The following is a 22,411-nucleotide window of genomic DNA, read 5'->3' on the forward strand; positions in this document are numbered from 1 at the left end:
CAGTGAGATAAGCACTTCAGAAGGCCAAAATCTAAACATCAGTAAACGACTCAACTTTTGATACTGATTTCACTGAAATGCTTCTTTCAGTCAGATAAGCACATCAGAAGGCCAAAATCTCAACTTCACCAAACCACCCAACTTTCGATCCAGGATTTACACAAATGCTTATTTCAGTGAGATAAGCACTTCAGAAGACTAAAATCTTAACTTCACCAAACCACTCAACTTTCGATGCTGGGATCACTGAAGTGCTTATTTCAGTGAGATAAGCACTTCAGAAGACCAAAATCTAAACTTCACCAAACCACCTAACTTTCAATGCTGGGTTCACTGAAATGCTTCTTTCAGTCAGATAAGCACTTCAGAAGAACAAAATCTCAACATCTCAAAACCACTCAACGTTCGATGCTGGGTTCACTGAAGTGCTTATTTCAGTGAGATAAGCACTTCAGAAGACCAAAATCTAAACATCACCAAACCACTCAAATTTCGATGCTGGGTTCACTGAAGTGCTTATTTCAGTGAGATAAGCACTTCAGAAGACCAAAATCTCAACTTCACCAAACCACCCAACTTTCGATCCAGGCTATACCCAAAGGCTAATTTCAGTGAGATAAGCACTTCAGAAGACAAAAATAAAAACTTCACCAAACCACTCAACTTTCGATGCTGGGATCACTGAAGTGCTTATTTCAGTAAGATAAGCACTTCAGAAGAGCAAAAACTCAACTTCACAAAACCGCTCAACTTTCGATGCTGGGCTCACTGCAGTGCTTATTTCAGTGAGATAAGCACTTCAGAATGCCAAAATCCCAACCTCACCAAACGACTCAACTTTTGATACTGGTTTCACTGAAATGCTTCTTTCAGTCAGATAAGCAATTCAGAAGTCCAAAATCTCAACTTCACCAAACCACCCAACTTTCAATGCTGGGTTCACTGAAGTGCTTATTGCAGTGAGATAAGCACTTCAGAAGACCAAAATCTAAACTTCACCAAAACACCCAACTTTCAATGCTGTGTTCACTGAAGTGCTAATTTCAGTGAGATAAGCACTTCAGAAGATCAAAATCTAAACATCTCAAAACCACTCAACTTTCGATGCTATGTTCACTGAAGTGCTTATTTCAGTGAGATAAGCACTTCAGAAGACCAAAATCTCAACATCACAAAACCACTCAAATTTCGATGCTGGGTTCACTGAAGTGCTTATTTCATTGAGATAAGCACTTCACTTCGCCAAAATCCCAACCTCACCAAACGACTCAACTTTTGATGTTGGTTCCACTGAATTGCTTATTTCAGTGAGATAAGCACTTCAGAAGGCCAAAATCTAAACATCACTAATCGACTCAACTTTTGATGCTGATTTCACTGAAATGCTTCTTTCAGTCAGATAAGCACATCAGAAGGCCAAAATCTCAACATCACCAAACCACTCAAATTTCGATGCTGGACTCACTGCAGATCTTATTTCAGTGAGATAAGCACTTCAGATTGCCAAAATCCCAACCTCACCAAACGACTCAACTTTCGATGCTGGGCTCACTGCAGTGCTTGTTTCAGTGAGATAAGCACTTCAGAATGCCAAAATCCCAACCTCACCAAACGACTCAACTTTTGATACTGGTTTCATGAAATGCTTCTTTCAGTCAGATAAGCACTTCAGAAGGCTAAAATCTCATCTTCACAAAACCAGCCAACTTTCGATACTGGATTTACCCAAATGCTTATTTCAGTGAGAGAAGCACTTCAGAAGACCAAAATCTAAACTTCACCAAACCACCCATGTTTCAATGCTGGGTTCACTGAAGTGCTTATTTCAGTGAGATAAGCACTTCAGAAGACCAAAATCTAAACTTCACCAAACCACTCAACTTTCAATGCTGGGTTCACTGAAGTGCTTATTTCAGTGAGATAAGCACTTCACAAGACCAAAATCTAAACATCTCAAAACCACTCAAATTTCGATGCTGTGTTCACTGAAGTGCTTATTTCAGTGAGATAAGCACTTCACTTCGCCAAAATCCCAACCTCACCAAACGACTCAACTTTTGATGCTGGTTCCACTGAATTGCTTATTTCAGTGAGATAAGCACTTCAGAAGGCCAAAATCTAAACATCAGTAAACGACTCAACTTTTGATACTGATTTCACTGAAATGCTTCTTTCAGTCAGATAAGCACATCAGAAGGCCAAAATCTCAACTTCACCAAACCACCCAACTTTCGATCCAGGATTTACACAAATGCTTATTTCAGTGAGATAAGCACTTCAGAAGACCAAAATCTAAACTTCACCAAACCACCCAACTTTCAATGCTGGGTTCACTGAAATGCTTCTTTCAGTCAGATAAGCACTTCAGAAGAACAAAATCTCAACATCTCAAAACCACTCAACTTTCGATGCTGGGTTCACTGAAGTGCTTATTTCAGTGAGATAAGCACTTCAGAAGACCAAAATCTCAACATCACCAAACCACTCAAATTTCGATGCTGGGTTCACTGAAGTGCTTATTTCAGTGAGATAAGCACTTCAGAAGACCAAAATCTCAACTTCACCAAACCACCCAACTTTCAATGCTGGGATGACTGAAGTGCTTATTTCAGTGAGATAAGTACTTCAATACGCCAAAATCCCAACCTCACCAAGCGACTCAACTTTTGATGCTGGTTCCACTGAAGTGCTTATTTCAGTGAGATAAGCACTTCAGGAGGCCAAAATCTAAACATCACTCATCCACTCAACTTTTGATGCTGATTTCACTGAAATGCTTCTTCGAGTCAGATAAGCACATCAGAAGGCCAAAATCTCAACTTCACCAAACCACCCAACTTTCGAACCAGGATTTACACAAATGCTTATTTCAGTGAGATAAGCACTTCAGAAGACTAAAATCTTAACTTCACCAAACCACTCAACTTTCGATGCTGGGATCACTGAAGTGCTTATTTCAGTGAGATAAGCACTTCAGAAGAACAAAATCTCAACATCTCAAAACCACTCAACTTTCGATGCTGGGTTCACTGAAGTGCTTATTTCAGTGAGATAAGCACTTCAGAAGACCAAAATCTCAACATCACAAAACCACTCAAATTTCGATGCTGGGTTCACTGAAGTGCTTATTTCAGTGAGATAAGCACTTCAGATTGCCAAAATCCCAACCTCACCAAACGACTCAACTTTCGATGCTGGGCTCACTGCAGTGCTTGTTTCAGTGAGATAAGCACTTCAGAATGCCAAAATCCCAACCTCACCAAACGACTCAACTTTTGATACTGGTTTCATGAAATGCTTCTTTCAGTGAGATAAGCACTTCAGAAGACCAAAATCTAAACTTCACCAAACCACCCAACTTTCAATGCTGGGTTCACTGAAGTGCTTATTTCAGTGAGATAAGCACTTCAGAAGACCAAAATCTAAACATCACCAAACCAACCAACTTTCAATGCTGGGTTCACTGAAGTGCTTATTTCAGTGAGATAAGCACTTCAGAAGACCAAAATCTAAACTTCACCAAACCACCCAACTTTCAATGCTGGGTTCACTGAAATGCTTCTTTCAGTCAGATAAGCACTTCAGAAGAACAAAATCTCAACATCTCAAAACCACTCAACTTTCGATGCTGGGTTCACTGAAGTGCTTATTTCAGTGAGATAAGCACTTCAGAAGACCAAAATCTCAACATCACCAAACCACTCAAATTTCGATGCTGGCTTCACTGAAGTGCTTATTTCAGTGAGATAAGCACTTCAGAAGACCAAAATCTCAACTTCACCAAACCACCCAACTTTCGATCCAGGATATACCCAAAGGCTAATTTCAGTGAGATAAGCACTTCAGAAGACAAAAATCTAAACTTCACCAAACTACTCAACTTTCGATGCTGGGATCACTGAAGTGCTTATTTCAGTGAGATAAGCACTTCAGAAGAGCAAAAACTCAACTTCACAAAACCACTCAACTTTCGATGCTGGGCTCACTGCAGTGCTTATTTCAGTGAGATAAGCACTTCAGACTGCCAAAATCCCAACCTCACCAAACGACTCAACTTTTGATACTGGTTTCACTGAAATGCTTCTTTCAGTCAGATAAGCAATTCAGAAGGCCAAAATCTCAACTTCACAAAACCAGCCAACTTTCGATACTGGATTTACCCAAATGCTTATTTCAGTGAGATAAGCACTTCAGAAGACCAAAATCTAAACTTCACCAAAACAACCAACTTTCAATGCTGGGTTCACTGAAGTGCTTATTTCAGTGAGATAAGCACTTCAGAAGATCAAAATCTAAACATCTCAAAACCATTCAACTTTCGATGCTGTGTTCACTGAAGTGCTTATTTCAGTGAGATAAGCACTTCAGAAGACCAAAATTTCAACATCACAGAACCACTCAAATTTCGATGCTGGGTTGACTGAAGTGCTTATTTCATTGAGATAAGCACTTCACTTCGCCAAAATCCCAACCTCACCAAACGACTCAACTTTTGATGCTGGTTCCACTGAATTGCTTATTTCAGTGAGATAAGCACTTCAGAAGGCCAAAATCTAAACATCACTAAACGATTCAACTTTTGATACTGATTTCACAGAAATGCTTCTTTCAGTCAGATAAGCACATCAGAAGGCCAAAATCTCAACTTCACCAAACCACCCAACTTTCGATCCAGGATTTACACAAATGCTTATTTCAGTGAGATAAGCACTTCAGAAGACCAAAATCTAAACTTCACCAAACCACCCAACTTTCAATGCTGGGTTCACTGAAATGCTTCTTTCAGTCAGATAAGCACTTCAGAAGAACAAAATCTCAACATCTCAAAACCACTCAACTTTCGATGCTGGGTTCACTGAAGTGCTTCTTTCAGTGAGATAAGCAGTTCAGAAGACCAAAATCTCAACATCACCAAACCACTCAAATTTCGTTGCTGGGTTCACTGAAGTGCTTATTTCAGTGAGATAAGCACTTCAGAAGACCAAAATCTCAACTTCACCAAACCACCCAACTTTCAATGCTGGGTTCACTGAAGTGCTTATTTCAGTGAGATAAGTACTTCAATACGCCAAAATCCCAAACTCACCAAGCGACTCAACTTTTGATGCTGGTTCCACTGAATTGCTTATTTCAGTGAGATAAGCACTTCAGAAGGCCAAAATCTAAACTTCACTAAACGACTCAACTTTTGATGCTGATTTCACTGAAATGCTTCTTTCAGTCAGATATTCACATCAGTAGGCCAAAATCTCAACTTCACCAAACCACCCAACTTTCGATCCAGGATATACCCAAAGGCTAATTTCAGTGAGATAAGCACTTCAGAAGACAAAAATCTAAACTTCACCAAACCACCCAACTTTCAATGCTGGGTTCACTGAAGTGCTTATTTCAGTGAGATAAGCACTTCAGAAGACCAAAATCTCAACATCACAAAACCACTCAAATTTCGATGCTGGGTTCACTGAAGTGCTTATTTCATTGAGATAAGCATTTCACTTCGCCAAAATCCCAACCTCACCAAACGACTCAACTTTTGATGCTGGTTCCACTGAATTGCTTATTTCAGTGAGATAAGCACTTCAGAAGGCCAAAATCTAAACATCACTAAACGACTCAACTTTTGATACTGATTTCACTGAAATGCTTCTTTCACTCAGATAAGCACATCAGAAGGCCAAAATCTCAACTTCACCAAACCACCCAACTTTCGATCCAGGATATACCCAAAGGCTAATTTCAGTGAGAAAAGCACTTCAGAAGACAAAAATCTAAACTTCACCAAACCACTCAACTTTCGATGCTGGGATCACTGAAGTGCTTATTTCAGTGAGATAAGCACTTCAGAAGAGCAAAAACTCAACTTCACAAAACCACTCAACTTTCGATGCTGGGCTCACTGCAGTGCTTATTTCAGTGAGATAAGCACTTCAGACTGCCAAAATCCCAACCTCACCAAACGACTCAACTTTTGATACTGGTTTCACTGAAATGCTTCTTTCAGTCTGATAAGCAATTCAGAAGGCCAAAATCTCAACTTCACAAAACCAGCCAACTTTCGATACTGGATATACCCAAATGCTTATTTCAGTGAGATAAGCACTTCAGAAGACCAAAATCTAAACTTCACCAAAACACCCAACTTTCAATGCTGTGTTCACTGAAGTGCTTATTTCAGTGAGATAAGCACTTCAGAAGATCAAAATCTAAACATCTCAAAACCATTCAACTTTCGATGCTGTGTTCACTGAAGTGCTTATTTCAGTGAGATAAGCACTTCAGAAGACCAAAATCTCAACATCACAAAACCACTCAAATTTCGATGCTGGGTTCACTGAAGTGCTTATTTCATTGAGATAAGCACTTCACTTCGCCAAAATCCCAACCTCACCAAACGACTCAACTTTTGATGCTGGTTCCATTGAATTGCTTATTTCAGTGAGATAAGCACTTCAGAAGGCCAAAATCTAAACATCAGTAAACGACTCAACTTTTGATACTGATTTCACTGAAATGCTTCTTTCAGTCAGATAAGCACATCAGAAGGCCAAAATCTCAACTTCACCAAACCACCCAACTTTCGATCCAGGATTTACACAAATGCTTATTTCAGTGAGATAAGCACTTCAGAAGACCAAAATCTAAACTTCACCAAACCACCCAACTTTCAATGCTGGGTTCACTGAAATGCTTCTTTCAGTCAGATAAGCACTTCAGAAGAACAAAATCTCAACATCACCAAACCACTCAAATTTCGATGCTGGGTTCACTGAAGTGCTTATTTCAGTGAGATAAGCACTTCAGAAGACCAAAATCTCAACTTCACCAAACCACCCAACTTTCAATGCTGGGATGACTGAAGTGCTTATTTCAGTGAGATAAGTACTTCAATACGCCAAAATCCCAACCTCACCAAGCGACTCAACTTTTGATGCTGGTTCCACTGAAGTGCTTATTTCAGTGAGATAAGCACTTCAGGAGGCCAAAATCTAAACATCACTCATCCACTCAACTTTTGATGCTGATTTCACTGAAATGCTTCTTCGAGTCAGATAAGCACATCAGAAGGCCAAAATCTCAACTTCACCAAACCACCCAACTTTCGAACCAGGATTTACACAAATGCTTATTTCAGTGAGATAAGCACTTCAGAAGACTAAAATCTTAACTTCACCAAACCACTCAACTTTCGATGCTGGGATCACTGAAGTGCTTATTTCAGTGAGATAAGCACTTCAGAAGAACAAAATCTCAACATCTCAAAACCACTCAACTTTCGATGCTGGGTTCACTGAAGTGCTTATTTCAGTGAGATAAGCACTTCAGAAGACCAAAATCTCAACATCACAAAACCACTCAAATTTCGATGCTGGGTTCACTGAAGTGCTTATTTCAGTGAGATAAGCACTTCAGATTGCCAAAATCCCAACCTCACCAAACGACTCAACTTTCGATGCTGGGCTCACTGCAGTGCTTGTTTCAGTGAGATAAGCACTTCAGAATGCCAAAATCCCAACCTCACCAAACGACTCAACTTTTGATACTGGTTTCATGAAATGCTTCTTTCAGTGAGATAAGCACTTCAGAAGACCAAAATCTAAACTTCACCAAACCACCCAACTTTCAATGCTGGGTTCACTGAAGTGCTTATTTCAGTGAGATAAGCACTTCAGAAGACCAAAATCTAAACATCACCAAACCAACCAACTTTCAATGCTGGGTTCACTGAAGTGCTTATTTCAGTGAGATAAGCACTTCAGAAGACCAAAATCTAAACTTCACCAAACCACCCAACTTTCAATGCTGGGTTCACTGAAATGCTTCTTTCAGTCAGATAAGCACTTCAGAAGAACAAAATCTCAACATCTCAAAACCACTCAACTTTCGATGCTGGGTTCACTGAAGTGCTTATTTCAGTGAGATAAGCACTTCAGAAGACCAAAATCTCAACATCACCAAACCACTCAAATTTCGATGCTGGCTTCACTGAAGTGCTTATTTCAGTGAGATAAGCACTTCAGAAGACCAAAATCTCAACTTCACCAAACCACCCAACTTTCGATCCAGGATATACCCAAAGGCTAATTTCAGTGAGATAAGCACTTCAGAAGACAAAAATCTAAACTTCACCAAACTACTCAACTTTCGATGCTGGGATCACTGAAGTGCTTATTTCAGTGAGATAAGCACTTCAGAAGAGCAAAAACTCAACTTCACAAAACCACTCAACTTTCGATGCTGGGCTCACTGCAGTGCTTATTTCAGTGAGATAAGCACTTCAGACTGCCAAAATCCCAACCTCACCAAACGACTCAACTTTTGATACTGGTTTCACTGAAATGCTTCTTTCAGTCAGATAAGCAATTCAGAAGGCCAAAATCTCAACTTCACAAAACCAGCCAACTTTCGATACTGGATTTACCCAAATGCTTATTTCAGTGAGATAAGCACTTCAGAAGACCAAAATCTAAACTTCACCAAAACAACCAACTTTCAATGCTGGGTTCACTGAAGTGCTTATTTCAGTGAGATAAGCACTTCAGAAGATCAAAATCTAAACATCTCAAAACCATTCAACTTTCGATGCTGTGTTCACTGAAGTGCTTATTTCAGTGAGATAAGCACTTCAGAAGACCAAAATTTCAACATCACAGAACCACTCAAATTTCGATGCTGGGTTGACTGAAGTGCTTATTTCATTGAGATAAGCACTTCACTTCGCCAAAATCCCAACCTCACCAAACGACTCAACTTTTGATGCTGGTTCCACTGAATTGCTTATTTCAGTGAGATAAGCACTTCAGAAGGCCAAAATCTAAACATCACTAAACGATTCAACTTTTGATACTGATTTCACAGAAATGCTTCTTTCAGTCAGATAAGCACATCAGAAGGCCAAAATCTCAACTTCACCAAACCACCCAACTTTCGATCCAGGATTTACACAAATGCTTATTTCAGTGAGATAAGCACTTCAGAAGACCAAAATCTAAACTTCACCAAACCACCCAACTTTCAATGCTGGGTTCACTGAAATGCTTCTTTCAGTCAGATAAGCACTTCAGAAGAACAAAATCTCAACATCTCAAAACCACTCAACTTTCGATGCTGGGTTCACTGAAGTGCTTCTTTCAGTGAGATAAGCAGTTCAGAAGACCAAAATCTCAACATCACCAAACCACTCAAATTTCGTTGCTGGGTTCACTGAAGTGCTTATTTCAGTGAGATAAGCACTTCAGAAGACCAAAATCTCAACTTCACCAAACCACCCAACTTTCAATGCTGGGTTCACTGAAGTGCTTATTTCAGTGAGATAAGTACTTCAATACGCCAAAATCCCAAACTCACCAAGCGACTCAACTTTTGATGCTGGTTCCACTGAATTGCTTATTTCAGTGAGATAAGCACTTCAGAAGGCCAAAATCTAAACTTCACTAAACGACTCAACTTTTGATGCTGATTTCACTGAAATGCTTCTTTCAGTCAGATATTCACATCAGTAGGCCAAAATCTCAACTTCACCAAACCACCCAACTTTCGATCCAGGATATACCCAAAGGCTAATTTCAGTGAGATAAGCACTTCAGAAGACAAAAATCTAAACTTCACCAAACCACCCAACTTTCAATGCTGGGTTCACTGAAGTGCTTATTTCAGTGAGATAAGCACTTCAGAAGACCAAAATCTCAACATCACAAAACCACTCAAATTTCGATGCTGGGTTCACTGAAGTGCTTATTTCATTGAGATAAGCATTTCACTTCGCCAAAATCCCAACCTCACCAAACGACTCAACTTTTGATGCTGGTTCCACTGAATTGCTTATTTCAGTGAGATAAGCACTTCAGAAGGCCAAAATCTAAACATCACTAAACGACTCAACTTTTGATACTGATTTCACTGAAATGCTTCTTTCACTCAGATAAGCACATCAGAAGGCCAAAATCTCAACTTCACCAAACCACCCAACTTTCGATCCAGGATATACCCAAAGGCTAATTTCAGTGAGAAAAGCACTTCAGAAGACAAAAATCTAAACTTCACCAAACCACTCAACTTTCGATGCTGGGATCACTGAAGTGCTTATTTCAGTGAGATAAGCACTTCAGAAGAGCAAAAACTCAACTTCACAAAACCACTCAACTTTCGATGCTGGGCTCACTGCAGTGCTTATTTCAGTGAGATAAGCACTTCAGACTGCCAAAATCCCAACCTCACCAAACGACTCAACTTTTGATACTGGTTTCACTGAAATGCTTCTTTCAGTCTGATAAGCAATTCAGAAGGCCAAAATCTCAACTTCACAAAACCAGCCAACTTTCGATACTGGATATACCCAAATGCTTATTTCAGTGAGATAAGCACTTCAGAAGACCAAAATCTAAACTTCACCAAAACACCCAACTTTCAATGCTGTGTTCACTGAAGTGCTTATTTCAGTGAGATAAGCACTTCAGAAGATCAAAATCTAAACATCTCAAAACCATTCAACTTTCGATGCTGTGTTCACTGAAGTGCTTATTTCAGTGAGATAAGCACTTCAGAAGACCAAAATCTCAACATCACAAAACCACTCAAATTTCGATGCTGGGTTCACTGAAGTGCTTATTTCATTGAGATAAGCACTTCACTTCGCCAAAATCCCAACCTCACCAAACGACTCAACTTTTGATGCTGGTTCCATTGAATTGCTTATTTCAGTGAGATAAGCACTTCAGAAGGCCAAAATCTAAACATCAGTAAACGACTCAACTTTTGATACTGATTTCACTGAAATGCTTCTTTCAGTCAGATAAGCACATCAGAAGGCCAAAATCTCAACTTCACCAAACCACCCAACTTTCGATCCAGGATTTACACAAATGCTTATTTCAGTGAGATAAGCACTTCAGAAGACCAAAATCTAAACTTCACCAAACCACCCAACTTTCAATGCTGGGTTCACTGAAATGCTTCTTTCAGTCAGATAAGCACTTCAGAAGAACAAAATCTCAACATCACCAAACCACTCAAATTTCGATGCTGGGTTCACTGAAGTGCTTATTTCAGTGAGATAAGCACTTCAGAAGACCAAAATCTCAACTTCACCAAACCACCCAACTTTCAATGCTGGGATGACTGAAGTGCTTATTTCAGTGAGATAAGTACTTCAATACGCCAAAATCCCAACCTCACCAAGCGACTCAACTTTTGATGCTGGTTCCACTGAAGTGCTTATTTCAGTGAGATAAGCACTTCAGGAGGCCAAAATCTAAACATCACTCATCCACTCAACTTTTGATGCTGATTTCACTGAAATGCTTCTTCGAGTCAGATAAGCACATCAGAAGGCCAAAATCTCAACTTCACCAAACCACCCAACTTTCGAACCAGGATTTACACAAATGCTTATTTCAGTGAGATAAGCACTTCAGAAGACTAAAATCTTAACTTCACCAAACCACTCAACTTTCGATGCTGGGATCACTGAAGTGCTTATTTCAGTGAGATAAGCACTTCAGAAGAACAAAATCTCAACATCTCAAAACCACTCAACTTTCGATGCTGGGTTCACTGAAGTGCTTATTTCAGTGAGATAAGCACTTCAGAAGACCAAAATCTCAACATCACAAAACCACTCAAATTTCGATGCTGGGTTCACTGAAGTGCTTATTTCAGTGAGATAAGCACTTCAGATTGCCAAAATCCCAACCTCACCAAACGACTCAACTTTCGATGCTGGGCTCACTGCAGTGCTTGTTTCAGTGAGATAAGCACTTCAGAATGCCAAAATCCCAACCTCACCAAACGACTCAACTTTTGATACTGGTTTCATGAAATGCTTCTTTCAGTGAGATAAGCACTTCAGAAGACCAAAATCTAAACTTCACCAAACCACCCAACTTTCAATGCTGGGTTCACTGAAGTGCTTATTTCAGTGAGATAAGCACTTCAGAAGACCAAAATCTAAACATCACCAAACCAACCAACTTTCAATGCTGGGTTCACTGAAGTGCTTATTTCAGTGAGATAAGCACTTCAGAAGACCAAAATCTAAACTTCACCAAACCACCCAACTTTCAATGCTGGGTTCACTGAAATGCTTCTTTCAGTCAGATAAGCACTTCAGAAGAACAAAATCTCAACATCTCAAAACCACTCAACTTTCGATGCTGGGTTCACTGAAGTGCTTATTTCAGTGAGATAAGCACTTCAGAAGACCAAAATCTCAACATCACCAAACCACTCAAATTTCGATGCTGGCTTCACTGAAGTGCTTATTTCAGTGAGATAAGCACTTCAGAAGACCAAAATCTCAACTTCACCAAACCACCCAACTTTCGATCCAGGATATACCCAAAGGCTAATTTCAGTGAGATAAGCACTTCAGAAGACAAAAATCTAAACTTCACCAAACTACTCAACTTTCGATGCTGGGATCACTGAAGTGCTTATTTCAGTGAGATAAGCACTTCAGAAGAGCAAAAACTCAACTTCACAAAACCACTCAACTTTCGATGCTGGGCTCACTGCAGTGCTTATTTCAGTGAGATAAGCACTTCAGACTGCCAAAATCCCAACCTCACCAAACGACTCAACTTTTGATACTGGTTTCACTGAAATGCTTCTTTCAGTCAGATAAGCAATTCAGAAGGCCAAAATCTCAACTTCACAAAACCAGCCAACTTTCGATACTGGATTTACCCAAATGCTTATTTCAGTGAGATAAGCACTTCAGAAGACCAAAATCTAAACTTCACCAAAACAACCAACTTTCAATGCTGGGTTCACTGAAGTGCTTATTTCAGTGAGATAAGCACTTCAGAAGATCAAAATCTAAACATCTCAAAACCATTCAACTTTCGATGCTGTGTTCACTGAAGTGCTTATTTCAGTGAGATAAGCACTTCAGAAGACCAAAATTTCAACATCACAGAACCACTCAAATTTCGATGCTGGGTTGACTGAAGTGCTTATTTCATTGAGATAAGCACTTCACTTCGCCAAAATCCCAACCTCACCAAACGACTCAACTTTTGATGCTGGTTCCACTGAATTGCTTATTTCAGTGAGATAAGCACTTCAGAAGGCCAAAATCTAAACATCACTAAACGATTCAACTTTTGATACTGATTTCACAGAAATGCTTCTTTCAGTCAGATAAGCACATCAGAAGGCCAAAATCTCAACTTCACCAAACCACCCAACTTTCGATCCAGGATTTACACAAATGCTTATTTCAGTGAGATAAGCACTTCAGAAGACCAAAATCTAAACTTCACCAAACCACCCAACTTTCAATGCTGGGTTCACTGAAATGCTTCTTTCAGTCAGATAAGCACTTCAGAAGAACAAAATCTCAACATCTCAAAACCACTCAACTTTCGATGCTGGGTTCACTGAAGTGCTTCTTTCAGTGAGATAAGCAGTTCAGAAGACCAAAATCTCAACATCACCAAACCACTCAAATTTCGATGCTGGGTTCACTGAAGTGCTTATTTCAGTGAGATAAGCACTTCAGAAGACCAAAATCTCAACTTCACCAAACCACCCAACTTTCAATGCTGGGTTCACTGAAGTGCTTATTTCAGTGAGATAAGTACTTCAATACGCCAAAATCCCAAACTCACCAAGCGACTCAACTTTTGATGCTGGTTCCACTGAATTGCTTATTTCAGTGAGATAAGCACTTCAGAAGGCCAAAATCTAAACTTCACTAAACGACTCAACTTTTGATGCTGATTTCACTGAAATGCTTCTTTCAGTCAGATATTCACATCAGTAGGCCAAAATCTCAACTTCACCAAACCACCCAACTTTCGATCCAGGATATACCCAAAGGCTAATTTCAGTGAGATAAGCACTTCAGAAGACAAAAATCTAAACTTCACCAAACCACCCAACTTTCAATGCTGGGTTCACTGAAGTGCTTATTTCAGTGAGATAAGCAATTCAGAAGACCAAAATCTCAACATCACAAAACCACTCAAATTTCGATGCTGGGTTCACTGAAGTGCTTATTTCATTGAGATAAGCATTTCACTTCGCCAAAATCCCAACCTCACCAAACGACTCAACTTTTGATGCTGGTTCCACTGAATTGCTTATTTCAGTGAGATAAGCACTTCAGAAGGCCAAAATCTAAACATCACTAAACGACTCAACTTTTGATACTGATTTCACTGAAATGCTTCTTTCACTCAGATAAGCACATCAGAAGGCCAAAATCTCAACTTCACCAAACCACCCAACTTTCGATCCAGGATATACCCAAAGGCTAATTTCAGTGAGAAAAGCACTTCAGAAGACAAAAATCTAAACTTCACCAAACCACTCAACTTTCGATGCTGGGATCACTGAAGTGCTTATTTCAGTGAGATAAGCACTTCAGAAGAGCAAAAACTCAACTTCACAAAACCACTCAACTTTCGATGCTGGGCTCACTGCAGTGCTTATTTCAGTGAGATAAGCACTTCAGACTGCCAAAATCCCAACCTCACCAAACGACTCAACTTTTGATACTGGTTTCACTGAAATGCTTCTTTCAGTCTGATAAGCAATTCAGAAGGCCAAAATCTCAACTTCACAAAACCAGCCAACTTTCGATACTGGATATACCCAAATGCTTATTTCAGTGAGATAAGCACTTCAGAAGACCAAAATCTAAACTTCACCAAAACACCCAACTTTCAATGCTGTGTTCACTGAAGTGCTTATTTCAGTGAGATAAGCACTTCAGAAGATCAAAATCTAAACATCTCAAAACCATTCAACTTTCGATGCTGTGTTCACTGAAGTGCTTATTTCAGTGAGATAAGCACTTCAGAAGACCAAAATCTCAACATCACAAAACCACTCAAATTTCGATGCTGGGTTCACTGAAGTGCTTATTTCATTGAGATAAGCACTTCACTTCGCCAAAATCCCAACCTCACCAAACGACTCAACTTTTGATGCTGGTTCCATTGAATTGCTTATTTCAGTGAGATAAGCACTTCAGAAGGCCAAAATCTAAACATCAGTAAACGACTCAACTTTTGATACTGATTTCACTGAAATGCTTCTTTCAGTCAGATAAGCACATCAGAAGGCCAAAATCTCAACTTCACCAAACCACCCAACTTTCGATCCAGGATTTACACAAATGCTTATTTCAGTGAGATAAGCACTTCAGAAGACCAAAATCTAAACTTCACCAAACCACCCAACTTTCAATGCTGGGTTCACTGAAATGCTTCTTTCAGTCAGATAAGCACTTCAGAAGAACAAAATCTCAACATCACCAAACCACTCAAATTTCGATGCTGGGTTCACTGAAGTGCTTATTTCAGTGAGATAAGCACTTCAGAAGACCAAAATCTCAACTTCACCAAACCACCCAACTTTCAATGCTGGGATGACTGAAGTGCTTATTTCAGTGAGATAAGTACTTCAATACGCCAAAATCCCAACCTCACCAAGCGACTCAACTTTTGATGCTGGTTCCACTGAAGTGCTTATTTCAGTGAGATAAGCACTTCAGGAGGCCAAAATCTAAACATCACTCATCCACTCAACTTTTGATGCTGATTTCACTGAAATGCTTCTTCGAGTCAGATAAGCACATCAGAAGGCCAAAATCTCAACTTCACCAAACCACCCAACTTTCGAACCAGGATTTACACAAATGCTTATTTCAGTGAGATAAGCACTTCAGAAGACTAAAATCTTAACTTCACCAAACCACTCAACTTTCGATGCTGGGATCACTGAAGTGCTTATTTCAGTGAGATAAGCACTTCAGAAGAACAAAATCTCAACATCTCAAAACCACTCAACTTTCGATGCTGGGTTCACTGAAGTGCTTATTTCAGTGAGATAAGCACTTCAGAAGACCAAAATCTCAACATCACAAAACCACTCAAATTTCGATGCTGGGTTCACTGAAGTGCTTATTTCAGTGAGATAAGCACTTCAGATTGCCAAAATCCCAACCTCACCAAACGACTCAACTTTCGATGCTGGGCTCACTGCAGTGCTTGTTTCAGTGAGATAAGCACTTCAGAATGCCAAAATCCCAACCTCACCAAACGACTCAACTTTTGATACTGGTTTCATGAAATGCTTCTTTCAGTGAGATAAGCACTTCAGAAGACCAAAATCTAAACTTCACCAAACCACCCAACTTTCAATGCTGGGTTCACTGAAGTGCTTATTTCAGTGAGATAAGCACTTCAGAAGACCAAAATCTAAACATCACCAAACCAACCAACTTTCAATGCTGGGTTCACTGAAGTGCTTATTTCAGTGAGATAAGCACTTCAGAAGACCAAAATCTAAACTTCACCAAACCACCCAACTTTCAATGCTGGGTTCACTGAAATGCTTCTTTCAGTCAGATAAGCACTTCAGAAGAACAAAATCTCAACATCTCAAAACCACTCAACTTTCGATGCTGGGTTCACTGAAGTGCTTATTTCAGTGAGATAAGCACTTCAGAAGACCAAAATCTCAACATCACCAAACCACTCAAATTTCGATGCTGGCTTCACTGAAGTGCTTATTTCAGTGAGATAAGCACTTCAGAAGACCAAAATCTCAACTTCACCAAACCACCCAACTTTCGATCCAGGATATACCCAAAGGCTAATTTCAGTGAGATAAGCACTTCAGAAGACAAAAATCTAAACTTCACCAAACTACTCAACTTTCGATGCTGGGATCACTGAAGTGCTTATTTCAGTGAGATAAGCACTTCAGAAGAGCAAAAACTCAACTTCACAAAACCACTCAACTTTCGATGCTGGGCTCACTGCAGTGCTTATTTCAGTGAGATAAGCACTTCAGACTGCCAAAATCCCAACCTCACCAAACGACTCAACTTTTGATACTGGTTTCACTGAAATGCTTCTTTCAGTCAGATAAGCAATTCAGAAGGCCAAAATCTCAACTTCACAAAACCAGCCAACTTTCGATACTGGATTTACCCAAATGCTTATTTCAGTGAGATAAGCACTTCAGAAGACCAAAATCTAAACTTCACCAAAACAACCAACTTTCAATGCTGGGTTCACTGAAGTGCTTATTTCAGTGAGATAAGCACTTCAGAAGATCAAAATCTAAACATCTCAAAACCATTCAACTTTCGATGCTGTGTTCACTGAAGTGCTTATTTCAGTGAGATAAGCACTTCAGAAGACCAAAATTTCAACATCACAGAACCACTCAAATTTCGATGCTGGGTTGACTGAAGTGCTTATTTCATTGAGATAAGCACTTCACTTCGCCAAAATCCCAACCTCACCAAACGACTCAACTTTTGATGCTGGTTCCACTGAATTGCTTATTTCAGTGAGATAAGCACTTCAGAAGGCCAAAATCTAAACATCACTAAACGATTCAACTTTTGATACTGATTTCACAGAAATGCTTCTTTCAGTCAGATAAGCACATCAGAAGGCCAAAATCTCAACTTCACCAAACCACCCAACTTTCGATCCAGGATTTACACAAATGCTTATTTCAGTGAGATAAGCACTTCAGAAGACCAAAATCTAAACTTCACCAAACCACCCAACTTTCAATGCTGGGTTCACTGAAATGCTTCTTTCAGTCAGATAAGCACTTCAGAAGAACAAAATCTCAACATCTCAAAACCACTCAACTTTCGATGCTGGGTTCACTGAAGTGCTTCTTTCAGTGAGATAAGCAGTTCAGAAGACCAAAATCTCAACATCACCAAACCACTCAAATTTCGATGCTGGGTTCACTGAAGTGCTTATTTCAGTGAGATAAGCACTTCAGAAGACCAAAATCTCAACTTCACCAAACCACCCAACTTTCAATGCTGGGTTCACTGAAGTGCTTATTTCAGTGAGATAAGTACTTCAATACGCCAAAATCCCAAACTCACCAAGCGACTCAACTTTTGATGCTGGTTCCACTGAATTGCTTATTTCAGTGAGATAAGCACTTCAGAAGGCCAAAATCTAAACTTCACTAAACGACTCAACTTTTGATGCTGATTTCACTGAAATGCTTCTTTCAGTCAGATATTCACATCAGTAGGCCAAAATCTCAACTTCACCAAACCACCCAACTTTCGATCCAGGATATACCCAAAGGCTAATTTCAGTGAGATAAGCACTTCAGAAGACAAAAATCTAAACTTCACCAAACCACCCAACTTTCAATGCTGGGTTCACTGAAGTGCTTATTTCAGTGAGATAAGCAATTCAGAAGACCAAAATCTCAACATCACAAAACCACTCAAATTTCGATGCTGGGTTCACTGAAGTGCTTATTTCATTGAGATAAGCATTTCACTTCGCCAAAATCCCAACCTCACCAAACGACTCAACTTTTGATGCTGGTTCCACTGAATTGCTTATTTCAGTGAGATAAGCACTTCAGAAGGCCAAAATCTAAACATCACTAAACGACTCAACTTTTGATACTGATTTCACTGAAATGCTTCTTTCACTCAGATAAGCACATCAGAAGGCCAAAATCTCAACTTCACCAAACCACCCAACTTTCGATCCAGGATATACCCAAAGGCTAATTTCAGTGAGAAAAGCACTTCAGAAGACAAAAATCTAAACTTCACCAAACCACTCAACTTTCGATGCTGGGATCACTGAAGTGCTTATTTCAGTGAGATAAGCACTTCAGAAGAGCAAAAACTCAACTTCACAAAACCACTCAACTTTCGATGCTGGGCTCACTGCAGTGCTTATTTCAGTGAGATAAGCACTTCAGACTGCCAAAATCCCAACCTCACCAAACGACTCAACTTTTGATACTGGTTTCACTGAAATGCTTCTTTCAGTCTGATAAGCAATTCAGAAGGCCAAAATCTCAACTTCACAAAACCAGCCAACTTTCGATACTGGATATACCCAAATGCTTATTTCAGTGAGATAAGCACTTCAGAAGACCAAAATCTCAACATCACAAAACCACTCAAATTTCGATGCTGGGTTCACTGAAGTGCTTATTTCATTGAGATAAGCACTTCACTTCGCCAAAATCCCAACCTCACCAAACGACTCAACTTTTGATGCTGGTTCCATTGAATTGCTTATTTCAGTGAGATAAGCACTTCAGAAGGCCAAAATCTAAACATCAGTAAACGACTCAACTTTTGATACTGATTTCACTGAAATGCTTCTTTCAGTCAGATAAGCACATCAGAAGGCCAAAATCTCAACTTCACCAAACCACCCAACTTTCGATCCAGGATTTACACAAATGCTTATTTCAGTGAGATAAGCACTTCAGAAGACCAAAATCTAAACTTCACCAAACCACCCAACTTTCAATGCTGGGTTCACTGAAATGCTTCTTTCAGTCAGATAAGCACTTCAGAAGAACAAAATCTCAACATCTCAAAACCACTCAACTTTCGATGCTGGGTTCACTGAAGTGCTTCTTTCAGTGAGATAAGCACTTCAGAAGACCAAAATCTCAACATCACCAAACCACTCAAATTTCGATGCTGGGTTCACTGAAGTGCTTATTTCAGTGAGATAAGCACTTCAGAAGACCAAAATCTCAACTTCACCAAACCACCCAACTTTCAATGCTGGGTTCACTGAAGTGCTTATTTCAGTGAGATAAGTACTTCAATACGCCAAAATCCCAAACTCACCAAGCGACTCAACTTTTGATGCTGGTTCCACTGAATTGCTTATTTCAGTGAGATAAGCACTTCAGAAGGCCAAAATCTAAACTTCACTAAACGACTCAACTTTTGATGCTGATTTCACTGAAATGCTTCTTTCAGTCAGATATTCACATCAGAAGGCCAAAATCTCAACTTCACCAAACCACCCAACTTTCGAACCAGGATATACCCAAAGGCTAATTTCAGTGAGATAAGCACTTCAGAAGACAAAAATCTAAACTTCACCAAACCACCCAACTTTCAATGCTGGGTTCACTGCAGTGCTTATTTCAGTGAGATAAGCACTTCAGACTGCCAAAATCCCAACCTCACCAAACGACTCAACTTTTGATACTGGTTTCACTGAAATGCTTCTTTCAGTCAGATAAGCAATTCAGAAGGCCAAAATCTCAACTTCACAAAACCAGCCAACTTTCGATACTGGATTTACCCAAACGCTTATTTCAGTGAGATAAGCACTTCAGAAGACCAAAATCTAAACTTCACCAAAACACCCAACTTTCAATGCTGGGTTCACTGAAGTGCTTATTTCAGTGAGATAAGCACTTCAGAAGATCAAAATCTAAACATCTCAAAACCATTCAACTTTCGATGCTGTGTTCACTGAAGTGCTTATTTCAGTGAGATAAGCACTTCAGAAGACCAAAATCTCAACATCACAAAACCACTCAAATTTCGATGCTGGGTTCACTGAAGTGCTTATTTCATTGAGATAAGCACTTCACTTCGCCAAAATCCCAACCTCACCAAACGACTCAACTTTTGATGCTGGTTCCATTGAATTGCTTATTTCAGTGAGATAAGCACTTCAGAAGGCCAAAATCTAAACATCACTAAACGACTCAACTTTTGATACTGATTTCACTGAAATGCTTCTTTCAGTCAGATAAGCACATCAGAAGGCCAAAATCTCAACTTCACCAAACCACCCAACTTTCGATCCAGGATTTACACAAATGCTTATTTCAGTGAGATAAGCACTTCAGAAGACCAAAATCTAAACTTCACCAAACCACCCAACTTTCAATGCTGGGTTCACTGAAATGCTTCTTTCAGTCAGATAAGCACTTCAGAAGAACAAAATCTCAACATCTCAAAACCACTCAACTTTCGATGCTGGGTTCACTGAAGTGCTTCTTTCAGTGAGATAAGCACTTCAGAAGACCAAAATCTCAACATCACCAAACCACTCAAATTTCGATGCTGGGTTCACTGAAGTGCTTATTTCAGTGAGATAAGCACTTCAGAAGACCAAAATCTCAACTTCACCAAACCACCCAACTTTCAATGCTGGGTTCACTGAAGTGCTTATTTCAGTGAGATAAGTACTTCAATACGCCAAAATCCCAAACTCACCAAGCGACTCAACTTTTGATGCTGGTTCCACTGAATTGCTTATTTCAGTGAGATAAGCACTTCAGAAGGCCAAAATCTAAACTTCACTAAACGACTCAACTTTTGATGCTGATTTCACTGAAATGCTTCTTTCAGTCAGATATTCACATCAGAAGGCCAAAATCTCAACTTCACCAAACCACCCAACTTTCGAACCAGGATATACCCAAAGGCTAATTTCAGTGAGATAAGCACTTCAGAAGACAAAAATCTAAACTTCACCAAACCACCCAACTTTCAATGCTGGGTTCACTGCAGTGCTTATTTCAGTGAGATAAGCACTTCAGACTGCCAAAATCCCAACCTCACCAAACGACTCAACTTTTGATACTGGTTTCACTGAAATGCTTCTTTCAGTCAGATAAGCAATTCAGAAGGCCAAAATCTCAACTTCACAAAACCAGCCAACTTTCGATACTGGATTTACCCAAACGCTTATTTCAGTGAGATAAGCACTTCAGAAGACCAAAATCTAAACTTCACCAAAACACCCAACTTTCAATGCTGGGTTCACTGAAGTGCTTATTTCAGTGAGATAAGCACTTCAGAAGACCAAAATCTAAACATCTCAAAACCACTCAACTTTCGATGCTATGTTCACTGAAGTGCTTATTTCAGTGAGATAAGCACTTCAGAAGACCAAAATCTAAACTTCACCAAAACACCCAACTTTCAATGCTGGGTTCACTGAAGTGCTTATTTCAGTGAGATAAGCACTTCAGAAGATCAAAATCTAAACATCTCAAAACCACTCAACTTTCGATGCTATGTTCACTGAAGTGCTTATTTCAGTGAGATAAGCACTTCAGAAGACCAAAATCTAAACTTCACCAAACCACCCAACTTTCAATGCTGGGTTCGCTCAAGTGCGTAGTTCAGTGAGATAAGCACTTCAGAAGACCAAAATCTCAACATCACAAAACCACTCAAATTTCGATGCTGGGTTCACTGAAGTGCTTATTTCATTGAGATAAGCACTTCACTTCGCCAAAATCCCAACCTCACCAAACGACTCAACTTTTGATGCTGGTTCCACTGAATTGCTTATTTCAGTGAGATAAGCACTTCAGAAGGCCAAAATCTAAACATCACTAATCGACCCAACTTTTGATGCTGATTTCACTGAAATGCTTCTTTCAGTCAGATAAGCACATCAGAAGGCCAAAATCTCAACTTCACCAAACCACCCAACTTTCGATCCAGGATTTACACAAATGCTTATTTCAGTGAGATAAGCACTTCAGAAGACTAAAATCTTAACTTCACCAAACCACTCAACTTTCGATGCTGCGATCACTGAAGTGCTTATTTCAGTGAGATAAGCACTTCAGAAGAACAAAATCTCAACATCTCAAAACCACTCAACTT

The sequence above is a fragment of the Stegostoma tigrinum genome, unplaced genomic scaffold, assembly GCF_030684315.1.
Source record: "Stegostoma tigrinum isolate sSteTig4 unplaced genomic scaffold, sSteTig4.hap1 scaffold_83, whole genome shotgun sequence".
Classification (NCBI taxonomy): domain Eukaryota; kingdom Metazoa; phylum Chordata; class Chondrichthyes; order Orectolobiformes; family Stegostomatidae; genus Stegostoma; species Stegostoma tigrinum.